General features: G+C 37.3%; 1 pseudogene; it reads left to right on the top strand.

Moving 5' to 3' along the window:
- The first annotated feature begins 17570 nt into the window (after positions 1 to 17570).
- On the top strand, positions 17571 to 20643 carry LOC119878117 (annotated as a pseudogene).
- Positions 20644 to 22340: the final 1697 nt, after the last annotated feature.

The following is a 22340-nucleotide window of genomic DNA, read 5'->3' as shown; positions in this document are numbered from 1 at the left end:
TTCCCTCAGAAGAACAGCTAGAGGGACAGGGGAAACACAAATTATTGACCAAACAGCACTGGGAAGTTCCAGGAGAAGTCAAAGGACTTACATTATACAGAATCAGACGATACTCCCCTGTGTTTACTTTGTTTGTTTGTTTGCTTTTTGATTTCTGTTTGCTTCCCCCACCTCTTTTTTTCTTTTCTTTCTTTTCCTTTGTTCTTTTTTCTCTCTTTTTTCCTTTTTTAATCCTTTTTACTTTTTTATTTTTCGCTTTTCTTTCCTTCTTTCTCTCCTCTCTTTTTCTCCTTTTCCCAATACAACTTGTTTTTGGCCACTCTGCACTGAGCAAAATGACTAGAAGGAAAAACCTCACCTCAAAAGAAAGTATCAGAAACAGTCCTCTCTCCCACAGAGTTACAAAATCTGGATTAAAAATCAACGTTAGAAAGTCAACTCAGAAGCACTATGATAAAGCTACTGGTGGCTCTAGAAAAAAGCATAAAGGACTCAAGAGACTTCATGACTGCAGAATTTAAATCCAATCAGGCAGAAATTAAAAATCAGTTGAATAAGATGCAATCCAAACTAGAAGTCCTAACGATGAGGGTTAACGAGGTGGAAAAACAAGTAAGTGACATAGAAGACAAGTTCATGGCAAGGAGGGAAACTGAGGAAAAAAGAGACAGACAATTAAAATACCATGAAGACAGATTAAGGGAAATAAACGACAGCCTGAGGAAGAAAAACCTACGTTTAATTGGGGTTCCTGAGGGTGCCAAAAGGGCCAGAGGGCCAGAATATGTATTGGAACAAATCATTGCTGAAAACTTTCCTAATCTGGGAAGGGAAACAGGCATTCAGATCCAGGAAATAGAGAGATCCCCACCCCTAAAATCAATAAAAACCATTCAACACCTCGACATTTAATAGTGAAGCTTGCAAATTCCAAAGATAAATAGAAGATCCTTAAAGCAGCAAGAGACAAGAAATCCCTGACTTTTATGGGGAGGAATATTAGGGTAACAGCAGACCGCTCCACAGAGACCTGGCAAGCCAGAAAGGGCTGGCAGGATATATTCAGGGTCCTAAATGAGAAGAACATGCAACCAAGAATACTTTATCCAGCAAGGCTCTCATTCAGAATGGAAGGAGAGATAAAGAGCTTCCAAGACAGGTAGGAACTGAAACAATATGTGACCTCCAAACCAGCTCTGCAAGAAATTTTAAGGGGGACTCTTAAAATTCCCCATTAAGAAGAAGTTCAGTGGAACATTTCGCAAAAACAAGGACTGAATAGATATCATGATGACACTAAACTCATATCTGTCAATAGTAACTCTGAACCTGAACGGGCTTAATGACGCCATCAAAAGGCACAGGGTTTCAGACTGGATAAAAAGAGCAGGACCCATCTATTTGCTGTCTACAAGAGACTCATTTTAGACATAAGGATACCTACAGCCTGAAAATAAAAGGTTGGAGAACCATTTACCATTCAATGGTCCTCAAAAGAAAGCAAGGCTAGCCATCCTTATATCAGATAAACTAAAATTCACCGCAAAAACTGTAGTGAGAGATGAAGAGGGACACTATCTCATACTTAAAGGATCTATCCAACAAGAGGACTTAACAATCCTCAATATATATGCCCCGAATGTGGGAGCCGCATGGTACTGGCACAAAATCAGACACATAGATCAATGAAACAGAATAGAGAATCCAGAAATGGACCCTCAACTTTATGGCCAACTAATATTCGATAAAGGAGGAAAGACTATCCACTGGAAGAAAGACAGTCTCTTCAATAAATGGGGTTGGGAAAATTGGACATCCACATGCAGAAGAATGAAACTAGACCACTCTCTTTCACCATACACAAAATAAACTCAAAATGGATGAATGATCCAAATGTGAGACAAGAATCCATCAAAATCCTAGAGGATAACACAAGGAACACCCTTTTTGAACTTGGCCACAGTAACTTCTTGCAAGATACATCCACGAAGGCAAAAGAAACAAAAGCAAAAATGAACTATTGGGACTTCATCAAGATTACAAGCTTCTTCACAACATAAGATACCATCAACAACACTAAAAGACAACCTACAGAATGGAGAAGATATTTTCAAATGATGTATCAGATAAAGGGCTAGTTTCCAAGTTCTATAAAGAACTTATTAAACTCAACACCAAAGAAACAAACAATCCAATCATGAAATGGGCAAAAGACATTGCCCAGTGAGTTTGGATTGCATCTTAACAGAAATCTCACAGACGAAGACATAGACATGGCCAACACACACATGAGAAAATGCTCTGCATCCCTTGCCATCAGGGAAATCCAAGTCAAAACCACCATGAGATACCACCTCACATCAATGAGAATGGGGACAATTAACAAGGCAGGAAACCACAAATGTTGAAGAGGATGCGGAGAAAGGGGAACCCTCTTTCACTGTTGGTGGGAATGTGAACTGGTGCAGCCACAAAGGAAAACTGTGAAGAGGTTCCTCAAAGAGTTAAAAATATACCTGCCCTACGACCCAGCAGTTGCACTGTTGGGGATTTACCCCAAAGATGCAGATGTAATGAAACGCCAGGACACCTGTACCCCAATGTTTATAGCAGCAAGGTCCACAGTAGCCAAACTGTGGATGGAGCCTCAGTGTCCATCGAAAGATAAATGGATAAGGAAGATGTGGTTTATGTATACAAGGGAATATTACTCAGCCATTAGAAATGACAAATACCCACCATTTGCTTCGACGTGGATGGAACTGGAGGGTATTATGCTGATTGAAATGAGTCAATCAGAGAAGGACATATTATATGGTCTTATTCATTCGGGGAATATAAATAATTGGGAAAGGGAATATAAGGGAAGGGAGAAGAAATGGGTAGGAATATCAGAAAGGGAGACAGAACATAAAGACTCCTAACTCTGGGAAATGAACTAGGGGTGGTGGAAGGGGAGGAAGGCGGGGGGTGGGGGTGAATGGGTGATGGGCACTGTGGGGGCACTTGACAGGATGAGCACTGGGTGTTATTCTGTATGTTGGCAAATTGAACTCGAATAAAAAATAAATTTATTATAAAAAAGAACATATTTTAAACAACTATATACCAACAAATTAGGCAATCTGAAAGAAATGAATGTATTCCTAGAGATTTACAATCTACGAAAAATGAAGCAAGAAGATACAGAAAACCTGTCCTGACACTTAGCCAGCAGAAGAATTGAAGTAGTCATCAATAATCTCCCAACAAACAAGGGTCCATGGCCAGATTGCTTCCCAGGGAAATTGTACCAAATATTTAAAGGAGAATTAATACCTATTCTTCTGAAGTTGTTTCAAACAATTAGAAATTGGAGGAAAACTTCCAAACTCTTTTTATGAGGCCAGCATTACCTTGGTCCCAAAACCAGACAAAGACCCTACCAAAAGGAGAATTGCAGACCAATATCAATGATGAACATAGATGCACAAATACCAAGATACTAGTCAATAGAATCCAACAGTACATTAAAAGGATTATTCACCGTGACCAAGTGGGATTTATTCCTAGGCTGCAAGGGTGGTTCAACATCTGCAAATTAATCAATAGGATACACTACATTACTAAGAGAAAGGACAAGAACCATATGATCCTCTCAATATGAAGAAAAAGCATTTGACAAAGTTCAGCATTCTTTCTTGGTTAAAACTCTTTACAGTGTAGGGAAAGGTGGAACATACCTCAATATCATAAAAGTCATATTTGAGAAGCCCACAGGGAATATCATTCTCAATGGGAAAAAACTGAGAGTTTTCCCCTGAGGTCAGAACACCATGGGAATGTCCCCTCACACCATTTTCATTCAACATAGTACTGGAAGTCCCGCCTCAGACAACAAAAAGAATGGAAAGATATCCCAATTGGCAAAGAAGAATTCAACTTCCATTTCTTGCAGATGACATGATACTTTGTGTGGTACACCCAAAAGACTCCACACCAAAATTGCTAGAACTCATACAGGAATTCAATAATGTGACAGGATATAAAATCAATGTAAAGAAATCGGTTGCATTTCTATACACTCACAATGAGACAAAGAAAGAGAAATTAAGGAATCAATCTCATTTACAATTGCACCAAAAAGCATAAGATACCTAGGAATAAACCTAACCAAAGGGCAGCCCCGGTGGCGCAGCGGTTTAGCGCCGCCTGCAGCCCGGGGTTTGATCCTGGGGACCCTGGATCAAGTCCCACGTCAGGCTCCCTGCATGGAGCCTGCTTCTCCCTCCGCCTGTGCCTCTGCCTCTCTCTCTCTCTCTCTCTCTCTCTCTCTCTCTCTGTGTGTCTCTATGAATAAATAAATAAAATCTTAAAAAAAAAAAAAACCTAACCAAAGAGGCAAAGGATCTGTACTTAGAAAACTGTAGAGCACACATGAAAGAAATTGAAGACACAAAGAAATGGAAAAACGTTCCTTGCTCATGGATTGGAAGAACACATATTGTTAAAATGTCTATGTTCTATGTACCTAGAGCAATCTCCACATTCAAGGCAATCCCTATGAAAATACCATCAGCTTTTTTCACAGAGCTGGAATAAATAATCCTAAAATTTGTTTTTTTTTTTTAATCCGAAAATTTGTATGGAACCAAAATAGACCCAGAATAGCCAAAGGAATGTTGGGAAAAAAAGGTAAATCTGGTGGCATTACAATTCCAGACTTCAAGCTATATTACAAAGCTATAGTCATCAAGTCGTATGGTACACATAGATCAATGGAACAGAATAGAGAATCCAGTATTGGACCTTCAACTCTATAGTCAACTAATCTTTGGCAAAGCAGGAGAGAATATCCAGTGTAAAAAAGACAGTCTCTTCAATAAATGTTGGTGGGAAAATTGCACGGCCCCATGCAGAAGAATGAAATTGGATCATTTCCTTACACCGTACACAAAAATAAACTCATAATGGATGAAAAATTAAATGTGAGACAGAAATCCATCAAAATCTCATAGGAGAACACAGGTGGCAGCCTTTGTGACCTCGGCCACAGCAACTTCTTGCTAGAGACATATCCAAGGCAAGGGAAACAAAGGCAAAAATGAACTATTGGGACTTTATCAAGATAAAAAATCTTTGGCACAGCAAAGGAAACAGTCAACAAAACCAAATTGCAACCAACAGTATGGGAGATGATATTTGCAAATGTCTTATCAAATAAAGGACTAGTATGCAAGAGCTACAAAGAACTTATGAAACTCAACAAAGAATAAATAATCCAATCAAGAAATGGGCAAAAGATACGAACAGACATTTCTCCAAAGAAGACATACAAATAGCTAAGAGACACATGAAAAAAATACTGAACATCACTGGGCATCAGAGAAATATAAATCAAAACCACAACGAGATACTACCTAATACTAGTCAGGATGGCTAAAATTAACAAGTCAGGAAAGGACAGATGTTGATGAGGATGTGGAGAAAGGGGAACCTCTTACAGTGCTAGTGGGAATGCAAGCTGATGCAGTCACTTTGGAAAACAGTATGGAGGTTCCTCAAAATGTTGAAAATAGAGCTACCCGTACAAACCAGAAATTGTACTACTGGGTTTTTACCCCAAAGATACAGATGTAGTGATCTGAAGGGGTACCTGCACCTCAATGTTTATGGCAGCAAAGTCCACAATAGCTAAACCATGGAAAGAGTCCAGACAGATGAATGGATAAAGAATATGTGGTATATATATACAATGGAATACTACTGAGCCTCAAAAATGAAATCTTGCCATTTGCAAGGAAGTGGATAGAACTAAAGGTATTATGTTAAATGAAATCAATCAATCAGAGAAAGACATTTGTCATATGATCTCACGCATATGTGGAATTTAAGAAAGATAACAGAGGTTCATAGGAGAAGGGAAGGTAGAAAAATAACACGACAAAATCAGAGAGGGAGACAAACCATAAGAGACTCTTAGCTATAGGAAACAAACTGAGTATTGCTGTGGGTGGGGAGAATGGGATAACTGGGTGATGCACATGAAGGAGGGCATGTAATGTAATGAGCATGGGGTATTATAGAAAACTGGTGAATCCCTGAAATCGATCTCTGAAACTAATAATACACTATATGTTAATTAACTGAATTGAGTTTTAAAAATTAAAAACTACAAAAAATTAAGAAAAGGGAAAGAAAATCAAATAGCATAAAATTTAACTAACCCAGTCAATTTCCGGTGTTGCACATCACTTTTTCTTTTACTTTTAAAATATTATTTGACACATATAGAGTAATTTCAAGAATATAGCCCATTGACAAGAAAAATAATTTTAAAGCACTTTTAAATCTTTTATTTATTTTTTTATTTTGCCAATCTACATGTCATGGTTATGATGGTTCAGAGAACAAACAGATATGTTTCATGTCTTCTGGGGTGAAATGACTGATCAAGGAAGCTTTGGTATTAGTATAAGCCTTGAATCACAAGGCCTTACAAACTTTCTGGTGTTAAAACAGGAAATGTGGTTAATCCTTAAAGCCTTTGCAGGATTTCAGCATTGTGATTTAGTGTAGACTCAAATGATGAAACTGATACAAGAGCACAATTACTCCTTAAAAATCACATAGCTTATTGTAGTAGTCTAGAAAGAGGAATTGGAACTGTAACTATTGGACACATTGAACCATGCTTTATCCAGTAAATTATTCAGTCTATGTATAAGAAAGGCAATTATGCGAAACATTATTACATTATGTTCATAGGATACATAACTGTGAAGTGATAACACAGAGAAATTGGTTGAAATTGTAACTATGAAATTGGTAACCAGAAACATACTTCAAAACTATACTACATTACATTTGAGATTTCCTACATGAGCCTTAAAATCAATAATTTGGGCCCCTTGAGCACAGATGAGTCACATAGTGATATGTTAGTGACAAAATATACCCTTGTGACAATTTTCTCCTAGTGTAAAGATACCTATTTTGGAGAGGACAACTGGGTTAATGATACACTAATATTACTTATGCTAATAAAAATGTGAAAGATTAATATGTTTCCTGCTTGAAACTCCTTTCTGATCAGCTATTCAAATAGAGCATTGAGATGGAGGACAATTGTTTCCTATATCCTGCAATCAACAGTGCTCACTATCTGTATTTTCCTCCCCAGATACTTAAAGGAATTGCACTATGAGTTATTTTCTATCAAAAAGTATACATTTTGTTCTAGATAGAACACTCTTTATTTTCTCTGCCAAAGAGTGCAGTAGTGTGGTGTGTCATGCATTACTGCTCACTACAGACTGTCAAGCTTATTTCATTTGTGACGACAGCTGGAATTAAACCTTGTTCTTCAAAGATGTGATGCTCATGTATTAATCTAGTCTGTACTCTCTTAACAAGCCATCTTGTATATTGCTATTTACCTCATTTATTCTTTTTTTACCACATTTATTATTTTTGTTTGTTTTGATCAGAGGCATGGAGGAAAGTATTTTTGTGTTTGTCCTATGTTTGTCTCTATAGAAAGAAATTTCACTACTTCTGTTTGGCATGGAGTCAGCCTTCTACTGATCAGGTACAGGCAGGCCACCTCATCATAGCTCTCTTATATACTACCTGCTGCTCTGGCTCTGGTTCCTTTACCTCTGATTTAGCAGCCATCTCTAATGCTGTAAAATAGCATGAAGGCCCGGTATTTAGGAAGCTTCAATCTGTCTTACCTATGTCAGAGAATTACTATTTTTATACCTTATCTAAGATTGAAAATCATTGCCTTTATATTCTGTTTCAAGATGACCCAAGAAGATCAAATTATATAGTCCCAGGTCATGGATTAGAGTGAGTGAGTCTTTTTTTTAAGATTTTAATTATTCATGAGAGACAGAGACAGGCAGAGACAGAAGAAGCAGGCTCTATGCAAAGAGCCCGATATGGGACTCGATCCTGGGACTCCAGGATCACGCCCTGAGCTGAAGGCAGTCGTTCAACCACTGAGCCACCCATTAGTCTTTATTATTGCCAAAAAAAAATGATGAATAAATGGCTGAGTTTTCTGTTTATGCTTATATATATTTTGACTAACATTAATGTATGTGTTAAGTTTTATACTCTAGGAGATCATATATTTTTTAATATTAACATATTACAAGAATATACTTTAAAATTTTTCTTAGATAGCATTTTCTAACTGAAAAGACAAAGGTCAATTATAATTGTCCCAATTGATTTTAAAGTTGAATAAACACAGACCTTAAAATAGGATACAAACGTGTCATTTGCTATCATACTTCAATAAAAAGTAATGAATGGACTCTGGAAATGTGTAGGAGTTTAAAATTTAGTGAATTAAATTAAAAGCAATGCCTACTTGTTTGAATTGCACAATTTTGAGGAAGACTCTGAATACTATTATTTTAGAAAATGACTTTTCAAGCTAAGAAATATAATTGGACTTAATGCAGTATTAATGATCACATTGTGGTCTTCTGACATTCTAAAACACTCTTACACTCATAGGAATGTCAGTTCATGTTGCCTTTCAAATGACTTGATTGGTTGTTGGGAAGGATTTATTTCCCCTTGATATAATGCCTCAGCATGAAAGTGTTTTGCAGGGTATACTTGTTGAAAGGCATTTCAGGTATATGCATCAGCTTTCTTATTAAGTTTCATTTAATTTACAAACCTCATGTCAGAATATCTATGGACTTGGACTCTCTCTAAAATGGAACCTGGGGCCTAGGGCCCTTAGAGGAATATAGCAATCAGATTTTATTCACAATTTTTTTTCCTAATTTTTCCCGTTGCACCAGGTTAGTTCTGTGCCAGTTAGGGGAAATGACTTTATTGGGTCACTTGCTCAAATTGATAGAATTGAAAATATTCTGGCAATAGAAGATTTATTTTAATAAGCTTTTATCCTTAAAATCTCTTAACATACATTAAAATTTCTTTCTAATGATATATTTCTTTTATGCAGCACTTTCTAAAGACCTTAGAGTACACTTATGGATTCAGAGTGTGAAATAGAACGTAGTTTTCCCCATTGTCCCTCAAACGTGAGAATTAAGATTTAACAGATACCGTTTCTTTGAGGTCACAGTGCCAGAGGGATAATGGAGTAGGCATGGTTTTTACTTTGTTTTATAGTTGTTTGTCCAGGTAAAATAATACCTATCATTTTATCTCAAAATGATAAGAAAGCCTTGAGTGTCTTCATTTATTCACAGCAGAACATGAGCAGACCTAGAAACCTGGTCACTTCACAATGGAGGATTACTGAGTCCTAGTTTAGTGACCTTCAGATAAGGAGAATATGTATTCTGTTTCTATGTATCTAAAGCTCTCTCTTCTTTATGGTAACAACCCACACATCTATATCTGAGAGGAAAAAATAAAAAGACTAGAAATATCCACTGTTGACAATGATAGGAGATAGTGGTTACTCTCATTCACTGTTATTGAGAGCATGAATTGATTAAATGTTTTACGGTGGGCAATTGATAATATGGAACAAAAAGACAAATCCTTTATTTTCTTTATTTTAAAGAATCTATCAGACACTATAACCTCTGGCAATATGGCAAATTTAATTTTTTGAGGATGTGTTCTTAATGGAGAAAAAACTAAATCCTGCATATAGTGTGATACTTTTTGCATTGCTTGAGACATATAAACTAAGGGAACTCTTCAAAAGATTGAAAAAAAAAGTGAGCTGAAAAGAAACAGATGATCAGAAAATACATGAAAAGACATGACTTCCCTAATGATAAATGCTTAAAACCACACTGCAGGTAGAAAAGGGCATATTAGAACCTGAGAATCTTGGATGAAGTGGAGGTGCTTGGATGGATGATAAAAATTAAAATGTTCCAGGTCAATAGCACCCCGTCACTCTCATAAAAAAGCAAACATAATTCCTCTTTAGAAGAATGCATTCAAAACATAGAAAGATAAAGGAAACAACTTTAAGCTCATAAATGAGGATCACAAAACACACAACAAAATGAACTATTGTGAGGTAGAGTCAGTAGAGACAAACAACAAAAATCCAACAGATTTAGACCAAGAGAGATTCTGGAATCTAAAATTATCAAATACAGGATATATGAAAAGTACCATGAACTGAAAAACCACAAGAATAAAAGTTGGAAGTATAATATGAGTAATCAATAGGAAACTACAAAATGTGAGTGGGTAGACTTGAAAAAATTAAAACAATAAAATGAAAATTGTCCCTGTTTAAATAAGTAATAAAATTAATATAAGAAGTAAACCCATAAATAGAGAAACAGAATAAAAAGGAAGCTCAGAAAGATCTATTTTGCATATGTGAGTTTAATATCCAATCAAGGTACCTAGGAAGACTATTTCAATCTCTTCTTGGACAGAGGTCAGTAAACTATGGCCTATGGGCCAAATGTGGCCAACCATGTACATTTATTTATGTATTGTATCTGGTTGCTTTTGCCCTATGAAAGCACAGATGAGTAGTTGCAATACTGCTATGCAAGACTGCATAGAGCTCAGAGTTTAAAATATTGACTATGTGGCCTTTTACAGGAAGAAAAGGTTTCCTGACCCCTGTTCTTGAAATATTACTTTACTCTATTTACAATTCTAGGAAGACTCAAAATTTTAAAGATATTTAAATTATAATCATTTGCAAATTGAATAATAGAGTCAATGCAACTGAACTAAAATTCTAAGGTATTATTTTGAGGAAAGTTACAGGCAATTCCAAGATTTATGTGAAAGAACATAAACCCAAAAATAGCCAAGAGAAACGTGAGAAGAAGAAAAAGGTGGGGGAAATTACTTCACTGGGTATCATGAATTATTATAATGATGGAAATTATGACAATATGTTATTAGCTCAGAAATAATGATTTTAATCATTATTATAAGTAATAGTACCAATAGTAATAGTTAATACATATATAGCACTTTGTGCTGGGCACTGATAAAAATTAACCATTTTAATCTTCACAACCACCTTATGAGGATAGTATTCCTTTTTCCATTTTACAAATTAAAATAAAAAACTGAGTCACAAGGAGTTTCGTGAATAAATAGATTGACCAATAAACAAATAGAGGTTCCAAAAAAAAAAAAAAAAAGACGATGTTCTGTCTATATAATGCTGTGTAACAAATCACTCCAAAGCTTAGTGGCTTGAACCAATAACACTAATTTATTATCTGTCACAATTTCTGTGAATCAGGAATTTGGGGTGCTCAAGTGGGAGGTTCTAGCTCCAGTTCTCATTGGGTTGCAATCAGGTGGTAGTGAGAGCAGGGGCTATCTCAAAGGCTTTGGTGCATGGAGTGGGAGGACTCAAACAGCTGGGGACTGAAATATGTTGGGCACTTTGGATATTTCTATTTTCACGTTTTTTTTTTTTTCTACATGGTGGCTTCAGCATAGCGATAATTATTCCATGGTGGCTCTTTCTTCTTATTCAAGTATAATTAACATACAGTGTTATATTAATTTCAGGTGTACAAAATGATGATTCAACAATTTTCTACATTTCTCAGTGCTTATCAAAATAAGTGTACTCTTAAAAAAAATAAGTGTACTCTTAATCCCCTTCACCTATTTTACTCATTCCCCACCTCCTTCCCCTCTGGCAACCATTAGTTTGTTCTATGTATTTGTCTGGGTTTTCTTGTCTTTTTTGTTTGGTTGTTTGTTTTATTAAATTTCACATATGAGTGAAATCATATAGTATTTGTCTTTCTCTCACTAATGCATTTCACTTAGCATTATACCTTCTAAGTCCATCCACGTTGTTGCAAATGGCAAGATTTCATTATTTTTTAAAGCTGAGTAATATTGTATCATCATTTTTATCTATATCGCATCTTTATCCATTCATATATTGATATATATTTGGCTTGTTTCCATAATTTGGCTAGTGTAAATCATGCTGCAATAAACAAAATGGTGCATATGTCTTTTCAAATAATTGTTTTCATTTTCTTTGGGTAATTAGTCATGAAATTACTGGATCATATGGAAATTCTATTTTTAATTTTTTGAGGAAATTCCATACTATTTTCCACATTGGAAATGCACCAATTTGCATTGCCACCAACAGTGCATGAGGGTTTTCTCCACATCCACCTCAGCATTAAATCCATGGATTGTTTTGGGTAGTATGGACAACAATATTTGTTTTTTCAATTTGTAAGAATGGAATGACTTTTCATTTTTTAATATTATCTTCAATTTATTTCATCAATGTTTTATAGTGCTCATACTACAGATCTTTCACATTCTTGGTTAAGCTTTATTCTATGGCATCATAAGGCTCAAAAGGCACATTCTTAGAGCCAGGCAGAAGGAAGCTGCATCATTTTTTATGTTCTAACCCTCAGAAATCAACCTATGTTAACTTCCAAAATGATCGTTGACATGGCCAGATGCAAAAGGAGGAAAAATAGACTTCAACATTGTGGCCTCAAAGTAAGGAAGGATTTTTTTTAAAGACACACAAAGAAAAAAAAAAGACACACAAAGCACTACAGTGTTTGCCATAATATATGAGATTAATTTAATTACATCAAACTAAGAATGTCTATCTATGAAAATACAGAATAAAGAAAGTGGGAAGACAAACTAAACACTGGGAAAAGATATCTGAAACACAAAAAATGGACAAAATTTTAGTATCTGGAATATATAAAGAATTTTCACAAATCAGTAAGAAAAAGACAAACAGCTCAATAGAAAATGGGCATAAACATGAATAGCCATTTCATAGAATAGGAAAAAAAGCGACCATGAAAATATGTTTTAAAAGGTAATCTCATTAGGAATCAGAGATTCAAATTACTAACAAAATGAGATACACTGAAAAAAATTGGCAGAAATGAAGATATCTGTTAAAATTAAAAAAGTGTGATGATACCAAGATGTGGAACAACCATTAAGACTCATATTCTAATACTCTACTTATGAAAGCTTGAAGCTCTACAATCATTTTGGAAAACAATTTTGCACTCTCTTGGAAATTTGAACATACACATATTATATGATCCAGCAATACAAGAGAATGGATTAATAAATTGTAGGACAGTTGCAGTTTGGAAAGTTTGAAAATGAAAATGAATGAACCATAGCTACACACAACAATGTAGATAAACACTTAATATAACATTGATGAAAAAAGCAAGTGACGGACTGCACACAATAAAATAAAATTTTATAAATGCCCAAAATATGCAAACCAACTACATTATTTATGTATTCAGGAATAAGAGGAAAATCATTCAAAAAACAAAACACAAAAATTCAACAAAGTCTACATGGATTGCAGGCAGTGGAGGCAGGAGAATAGATTAGGGATAGGAAAGGAGCACACAGGGGGATACAAAGAAATAATGCCTATTTCTTTTTTTAATGCTTTATTTCTTAAGTGGAGTGATGGATTCGCAGTTATTAATTTTGTTACTGTGCTTCATATCTTACATATATGCTAGTTATTTTAATCATATCAAATAATATCTGAAATACATAATGATTAATGCAAAGGCATATGCCAAAGGACATTCATTGCAGCATTATTTATAATGGCAACAGACTGGAAACAACCAAAATGTTTATATCAGGAGAGTAAATAAATTATGGCACACATAAAATGTAATGCTTTCATCCATCACAAAGAATGCGGAATATTTATATGTCTGTATATAGAAGTTGATCTTTGGTATACTGACTGAAAAAAGCAATGTGCATAGGAGGCTTAGAATATGATTCAATTTTTATGAGAAGAAACACCTTAGATATATTCAACTATATAAAATATACATAATATACCACATATAATATATAAAATATAAAAATATCAAAATATTTTGATATACAAATATATAAAACATTTGATATATATTATGCATATGCTTACATAAATGTAGATGTACATCTATATACCTAAGAAAATTATTATTATTATTATTATTTTAAAGATTTTATTTATTTATTCATGAGAGACACAGAGAGAGAGGCAGAGACGCAGGCAGAGGGAGAAGCAGGCTCCATGCAAAGAGCTCGACGTGGGACTCGATCCCGGATCTCCAGGATCATGTCCTGGGCTGAAGGCAAGCGCTAAACCACTGAGCCACCCAGGCTGCCCTATGCCTAAGAAAATTAAAGGATATACAGTAAAATGTAATTGATATTCATTTCTTTAGAGTGTGAATGAAGGGAAAGGAGAACATATTTTCAACTGTTTACATTTCTTTATTTTTCAAAAATCATATACTTTTTTTGTAAAGGAAAAAAGACTTTTATGAAAATCAACTGCAAATCTCCTCTCTTTCTGACCCTCATTAGCAAACAAGTCCTGCCACAGCCAATAAATCCCCTTCTACTTTTTAAAAGAATCCAGGCATTATACATGCTGAATTAACAGAGCTATTTGCTTTGACTTGGTTGGAAATGGATTCCTTGATTATAATTTGGTGAGAAGGAAGTATATCAAAGAGAGTCCTTTAGTATATAAAGGCTGATGTCAGCTAACATGTTCTATCTCAGGGATTGCTGAAATATCAAAATTAAATAAAAATGCATTTTTCTATTCATGAGAAAAGTGGATTTTTTTTCACTTGTAGATAGCATTTTTATTTTTTGTTGTTTTTCATCCAAATCAGGTCAATTGAAGCCTCCGAGTGTGGTCTTGCCAATGTTTCAAAAGCAGTTACATTTTGAATATGTTCTTATTTTCCAGAGAATCTCACCTCCCTTCCTCTCATACTTTGAACTAGGCCTGTATCAACAGGCTCATAGAATATAAGCATCTGAACCTGGAAATTATATTAAGAGATAATACATTATGTTTTATAGGTGTTTTCCCTATTGTTTGATCTACTGATATTTTCCTTCTAAAGGACTTTGTTAAAAAAGCCAGCATTTTTTCCCCCTGATGGTGCTAGAGTCTATTTCATACACTAATGGAAGGTAGTTCAAGGTAGTACCATGCTGATATTTCTAACTGCTGTACTTCTAGTCCATTGTAACTGAAAAGCATTCTTTCTCAAGCCTTTCTTCTCTCTTACTCCCATCAGCCCTTCAAAATTTCCCATTGCCTTATAAAATGTAAAAGATTAAGAAAAATATTCCTACTGTGAATCAAACTATCCCATTTTCATTTTTTAAAAACAGTGTATTATAAAGTTGAAAGAATCACCATAATAGGGGTACCTGTGTGGCTCAGTTGAGTAAGCATCTGCCTTCAGCTCAGATCATGATCCCAGGGTCTTGGCATCAAGTCCTGCATTGGGTTCTCTGTTCAATGGGGTGTCTACTTCTCCCTCTCCCTCTGCCCCTCCTCCCTGTTTGTGTTCTCTCTCTCTCTCAAATAAATAAATAAAATGTTTTTAAAAAGTCTGTATAAAAAATAATCATCAGAATAGCAGTATATATTAAAGAGTATAAAACATCAGGACCTGAGGAGCATACCCAACATTTTAAGACTGATCTTAGAAAATAGCCAAAAATAACACAAACCCCACATTCTCCAAGTTGTGAATTTCAAAACAGAAGAGTGAAGAAGATAATATTTATAAATCATGTGTGATTTAAAGAAATAAAAACTTCAAAAGCAATATGATATCTATATGAGACCTCTAAAAATATGAATTACCTAAAGTATATAATTAATAATCAGTTAAATAGATACAGATGTCACAAGAAACTAGGATGAGTTGATGAGACATTCTGCAGTAAGTGTTCTCTGCTATATTTCCTAAAATGAAATTCATTGACAACTTCTAATCCTCTTTGGGCTCCTTTCCTACTCTCTCTTTCTGCTTCCTCCTCCTCCTGTCTTTATCACTACTCATTCTGTTCACTAAATTGTTTACATGTTAAAAATTGACTTTAGCTATTGCTATTTGCCAAAGGAATTCCACAGTTGGTTCTACCAGCTTACCTATTATTTTTTTCATCCAGACTTCCCACCTTTGGCTTTCATCCAGCTTTCATCACCTTTCACATGCTGAATGTTCTTTTTTTCCCTTCCCCTTTCTGTTGATGGCTATTCTTGGAGAAAAGAAAAAAAAAACCTAGTACCTAGTTTGGTTTTTAAACTTTAGCTAAACAAGGGCCAGAGGGCAGGCTGTCTGCCTATGCAAACTACTGCCAGTGGGAGCTTGGGCAAAGCATTTTGGCTACCATCCTACACTAGCACCAGGCCATGTTATCTTTTGTTTCAGGCACCTGTGATTAGGACTACAGGAGGCTGTCACTTTGAGATACATGCACAACAAACCATAATAAGATTTTTAAAATCAATATGTGAGAGGTATATCTTTTTTTAGTATTAGTTTCTACTGTGAAGAAATACATTTCTTTTAGAGATGTCTTGTAGTCAAGATAAATGCAAAAATAAAATCTAATAGCTTAAAATTAAAATGGTTATTGGCCAAAATATTTTCATTTTCTGAGAAATGTGTTTTTTATAGGTTAAAGTGCTTGATGCATCTACAGTTGCTTGAGAATTGCCTTTGGAAGGTACCAAACTTCCTGCAGTGTTAGCTCTTCGACCAATGGCCCTCAATAACAGTTTAATGATGAACTGGTTGTCAACGTGATAGTTGAATTTTTTTCCTCCTTTTGTCACAGCCATTTGCTAAGCAAAAATTCCATGAGTTCATAGATATTAAAATCACAGTTAGAAATAGGTTACTAGTAGGTGTGCCTGGATGACTCAGTGGGTTGGGTGTCAGACTCTTGATTTCTGCTTGGTAATGATCTCAGGATTGTGGGATCAAGCCCCACATTGGACTTCATGCAGAGTGTGGAGACTGCTTTAGATTCTCTCTTTCCTTCTCCCTCTGCCCCCCTCTGCTTGCATGTGCTCTCTCTCTCTCTCTCAAAAAAAAAGAGAAAGAAATGGATTACTAGCTTTTATAATCCCCAAAAGTAGACATATATATATTCAATTTGCCAATATATAGAATAACACCCAGTGCTCATCCCATTAAGTCAGGCTTAGGTTCTTGAGCCAATTTACTTCCATCAGAAAGTAGCAATATTGCAGTCTGAGAATATGGCAGAGTTGGAGGACCCTAAGCTCCCCTCATCCCATGGATACTACCAGATAACACTCAGATCAGTGTAAATAATCCATAAAGTGATTTGAAGACTGGTAGAACAATTTCCACAAATAAAGATAGAGAGGAGGCCACATTGAAGAAGGTACAAAGGAAGGAGACATGGCTTGGGAGCTAAACAGACAAGACAATGGGGATGGAGACGGAAGTGCAGAAAAGGGTGAAAAATAGACTTTCACACCAGGGAGCTCACACAGGTTAGATGAATCTCAAAAATATTTGCTTTGAAAGGGAGAGGGGCTGAATTTCATGAGTTCTTACAACCAGCCAGAATTAAAGCCGAATTTTAAAAATTGGCTTGGCTCTGGGGGAGAACCTAGGGCATTAGGAAGTGGTGTCCCCACCCTTAAAGAGACAGGTGTCATTTTCCTCCCCTATCCCTCACCATACAAGGCCACCTGCAGGAACCAGCATTGTTGACACTTTGCTACTTAAGTTGCTTACACCAAGCCCCACATGTCGGAGGTTCCACCCTTTCTAGTCACACTTGCCTCAATCACTGTGTTGCAGGCCCCTTCCTATAGAAGACTTACACAAACCCCACCAACACCTCATCTCCTGGCTTACACATTTTGCAATACCTCAGTTCTGGTGGCTATGGCAGTAGTGGATTCATTTCCAAGCAAACCAGTACACAATTTCTTAAAAGTGCCCCCAGCCAGCTGGGGACAAAACATTGTCCACAACAGGCAAAGAGAGCCTCTGAAGACAACTGGATTGAAGGAAAAAGAGGTCAGGACTCAATAGCAGGGCATAGTCAACATACATAGGAGATACTCCCTGAAATGCCAGGACCTAGAGAACAGGGGACGCTGCATTGCAGGGCACTATAAGACCCAAGACCATTACCTTCAAGAGCAAGAAGCATATCTGACTTTCCTAACACAGAGAAACAGACACAGAGAGACTGCAAATCAATACATCCCTTCAATAAGAGAAAGGATATAAATCATATGATATTTTCAATAGACAAAGAAAAAGCATTTGATGAAGTACAACATCCATTCATGATAAAAGCCCTCAACAAAGTAGGTCTAGAGGGAACATGCCTGAACATGATGCAGGCCATCTGAAAAATCCACAGTGAACATCATACTTAAGGGGGAAAAGCTAAGAGCTTTTACCAAAAGGTCAGGAACAAGATGAAGATGTCCAACCTCACCACTTTTACACTTCAACATAGTACTAGAAGTTCTAGCCACAGCTATTCAACAACAAAAAAGAAATAAAAGGCATCCAAATTGGTAAGGAAGAAGCGAAATGTTCACTATTTGCAAATGACTTGGTACTATATATGGAAAACCTTAAAGACACCACCAAAAAACTACTAGAATTGATAACTGCATTCAGTAAAGTTGCAGTATACAAAATCAACATATAGAAATGTGTTGCATTGCTATACACTAGTAATGAAGAAACAGAAATTGAAATTACAAAAATAATCCCATTTATACTTGCATCAAAGATAACAAAATATCCAGGAATATACTTAACCAATGAGGTGAAAAATCCCTGAAAACTATAAAACATTGATGAAAGAAATTCAAGACAACACAAAAAAGTGGAAAGACGTTCAATGCTCATGAATTGGGAGATGAAATATTGTTAAATGTCTATATAACCCAAGCACCTAATGAAATCCTTTAAGATTAATGAAATCCTAATGCCAACAATAGTTTTCACAGAACTAGAGCAAACAATTCTGAAATTTGTATGGAACTACAAAAGACTTCAAATAGTCAAAGCAGTCTTGAAAAAGAAAAACAAAACTGGAGGAATTCCACTTCCAAGTTATAAGGCTGAAGTAATCAGCACAGTATGGTAGTGTCACAAAAATAGACACATAGATCAATGGAACAGAATAGAAAACCGAGGAATAAAGCCACAATTATATGATCAATCAATGTTCAACAAAGTAGGAAAGAACATGCAATGGGAAAAAGTCTCTTCAACAAATAGTTTTGGGAAAACTGGACAACATGCTAAAGAATGAAACTGGACCACTTTCTGATGCCATATACAGAAATAAACTTAATGTGGATGAAAGACCTAAATATAAGTCCTGAAACCACACACACACACTAAAAAAAAAAAAAAAAAACAAACAGAAGAGAGCACAGAAAGAAAATTTATCTGACATTGGCCAAAGGAACATTTTTCTAGATATGGCTTCTGAGTCAAGGCAAATAAAAGCAAAAACTACTGGGACTACATTCTGCATAGCAAAAGAAACCATCGACACAAGTAAAAGCCTACAGAATGGGAGAAGATATTTGCAAATGACACATCTGATAAAGGGTAATATCTAAATATATAAAGAAAACATACACCTCAGCACTCAACAAAGAATCCAATTTAAAAATGGGTACACTCTTGCGCTGGCAGCGATAGCGGCGGTGGCGTCTTCTACCCGGTGCCGCAGCTGCTACTGCCTCTGCGCCACCCCTGTGCCTGCCCCGCTGGCCGCCCCGGAGCCAGCACTAGCCTGAGGCGCCGCCGCCGCTGTCTGAAGTGCTCAGGACGCACCTTGCAGTGCCTGCGCAACCGAGCTAGAGCTAGAGGCGGTGTTCGGAACCCCTCGCGGGCAAGCTACCCTGTGCCTCCGCGCGTGCCCGCCGGGCCCAGGCTGGGCGAAGTGCGCCGGTGGCTGCGAGAGGCTCTGCTCCTGGCGTGGCAGGGGCGTGGCCTGAGCCAGGCCCTGCGTGAGGCCGAGGTGGATGGTGCGGCCTGGGTACTGCTACATGCCCAGCCAGCACCGCTGCGCACTGAATTGGTCGAGAGACTGCAGCTGCTGACCCAGGCCGCCTATGTGGATGAGGCGCGGGGGAGGCTGGAGAGGGTCCAGCGCCGCCGACTGCAGCTTAGCGAGAGGGTGCTAGAACACGAGGCCGAGGCCGAGGCCAAGTGGAAAGCTGAGTGCGAGCAGGAGATTGACCTCTGGAGGGTCAAGTGCGTTGCAGGAGGTGGAGAAGAAGCAGGAGCAGGAACTTAAAGCTGCTGCTGATGGTGTCTTACCTGAAGTGAGGAAAAAGCAAGGAAATACCAAAAGGATGGTGGACATTCTTCAGACCTTGGAGAAATTGAGGAAACTCAGGAAAGAGGCAGCAGCAAGGAAAGGCGTCTGTCCTTCAGCTTCAGGGACTAAGAAAACTCATTTAAAAACTCTCTGAATTATATGAAGCTGAAGAGAGAGCCCTCAGAGTAATGTTGGAAGGAGAACTAGAGGAAAAGAGGAAAAAAGAATTAGAAACAGGAAAGAAAAGGAGAAAAAATTACTTCAAAAGCGTGAAATTGAGTGCAAGTTATTTGGGGATCCAGATGAGTTCCCACTTGCTCACCTCTTGCAACTCTTCCAACAGTATTACCTCCAAGCTGAGCACTCCTTGTCAGCACTCATCCAGATAAGGCATGATTGGGATCAGTACCTGGTGCCATCTCATCATCCCAGAAGCAACTCTGTTCCCCAAGGATGGGACCTTCCCCACTCCCCAGCAATGACATCTGGGCAACGGCCATTACTCTGCATTAGTAAAGATGCTCCAAGAGTGCGGTCCGGCCAGGCCTCTTTCCAGCTCTAAATACTAGTGATGCCACCATCTTCTTGTGCTGTACACTAAACCACAACCTCTAAACTCCATGTGGCATTGCCCTACCCAGAAGTTATTTCCTTGCGTGGTCTGTCCTGTCCAGAGATGCCTCTTGAATCAGGAGAGTAATATGATTCTTCAGGAAAGGACCTAGGTGAACTGGGGTTATTACCACAGGCAATGGCCTTGGTTCACCAAATTTGCCTCTGTTTTGAAGGGGCTTAGTCCAGAGTGACTTGTTAATTTACTCTTAACAGCCTTGTGTAGTGATGGGTAAGTACATTCCATACACTCAACACAAGTGTGCACTGGGTAAACTTAGCAGCCCTTCCCCCAGTACTGAGTGTGAGGACAGACTTGATGCAAAACGACCTTAGCCTTACTACTCAGAGAACCCTCTAACTTCTAGGAGGAAAGGCCAGAGATGCCTTATCTTTGGTTTTGTGAATCCCACTTTTGATGCAGCTAGAGAGGCTACGGGCTGGGCTGCCAGAAAAGCTCGTGGCCTAGTCTGGTAGTCCTGCAGAGAACTTGAGAAAGCTGTACCCATATTGGATCATGTTTCAATGGATAATGGCTACATTTTCCCATGTTAGAAGGATCATAACAAAAACACCTGTCTTTTACATTCCCGGAGGCACAGTTGTTCAGAATCCCCAATGATAGAATTCTATTTCTCTATGGGAGTGGGACCTTAATCTCACTCAGTCACATTGTAGGGGCTAGTATAGCTGTGGAATTTTCTTAGGAACTTAAGCGTCCAAAAACACCCATGTAGTTAAGGCTGTGTGGAAAGCAGATAAACATACAATTTAATTCATTTTTTTATATTAGTAAATGCTGTTGTGTCTGGAAATGATCGATCATATAACATGTCAGGGGTTTGTTTTGTTTTGCTCTTTGCCACCTATTGTGTTATTTATATTTCCAGAAAGCTAAATAAATATCATTTTTATTAAAAAAAATAATGGTTACAAGACATGAATAGACATTTTTTTCAAAACAAGACATCCAAATGGCCAACAGACACAAGAAAATATGCTATCATTCATCATCAAGGAAATACAAATCAAAACTACAAGGAGATACTACTTCACCCCTGTCAGAAAGGCTAAAATCAACAACACAAGAAACAACAGGTGTTGGTAAAGATGTGGAGAAAAATGGAACCTTGGGCACTATAGATGGTAATGTAAACTGCTGCAGGCACTGTGGAAAACTGTATGGAGTTTCCTCAAAAAAAAAGAAAAAGAAAAGAAAAGAAACAGATTAAAATACAAGTGTTGGAGACGGGGGCAAGATGGCGGAAGAGTAGGGTCCCCAAGTCACCTGTCCCCACCAAATTACCTAGATGACCTTTAAATCATCCTGAAAATCTACGAATTCGGACTGAGATTTAAAGAGAGAATAGCCGGAATGCTACAGTGAGAAGAGTTCGCGCTTCTATCAAGGTAGGAAGACGGGGAAAAAGAAATAAAGAAACAAAAGGCATCCAAGGGGGAGGGGCCCCAGGAGGAGCCAGGTTAAGGCCGGGGGGAGCGCCCCCAGGACAGGAAAGCCCCGAATGGAGAAGCAGCAGCTTCATCAATCTTCCCCAATGGAAAGACACTAGCAGGGAGTTAGAGCAGGACCCCAGGAA

The sequence above is a fragment of the Canis lupus genome, chromosome X (genome assembly GCF_011100685.1).
Source record: "Canis lupus familiaris isolate Mischka breed German Shepherd chromosome X, alternate assembly UU_Cfam_GSD_1.0, whole genome shotgun sequence".
NCBI lineage: Eukaryota > Metazoa > Chordata > Mammalia > Carnivora > Canidae > Canis > Canis lupus.
This window is presented reverse-complemented; position numbering and strand designations above follow the sequence as displayed.